Raw genomic sequence first — 227 nt, 5'->3', positions numbered from 1 at the left:
TTGAATTTGAATACAAAATATTTTATAGACATTTTGGTTTCTGCCATATTTTACTTTTTCAAGATGTATGGTTATAAACTGAAAATGCAAAATTTTTGAAATTTTATTTTTTTTCTCCAAAATATAATAGTGGTAATGAGGTGATATTTTTTGTGAATGTCATATTTGACGGTCATTTTGAAATTGGCATTGTATCATTTAATATTGTGTTGAGTAGACTGTTGTGT

Source organism: Glandiceps talaboti, chromosome 6 (assembly GCF_964340395.1).
Source record: "Glandiceps talaboti chromosome 6, keGlaTala1.1, whole genome shotgun sequence".
NCBI lineage: Eukaryota > Metazoa > Hemichordata > Enteropneusta > Spengelidae > Glandiceps > Glandiceps talaboti.
The sequence above is the reverse complement of the archived record's forward strand: the minus strand, read 5'-3'. Positions refer to the sequence as shown.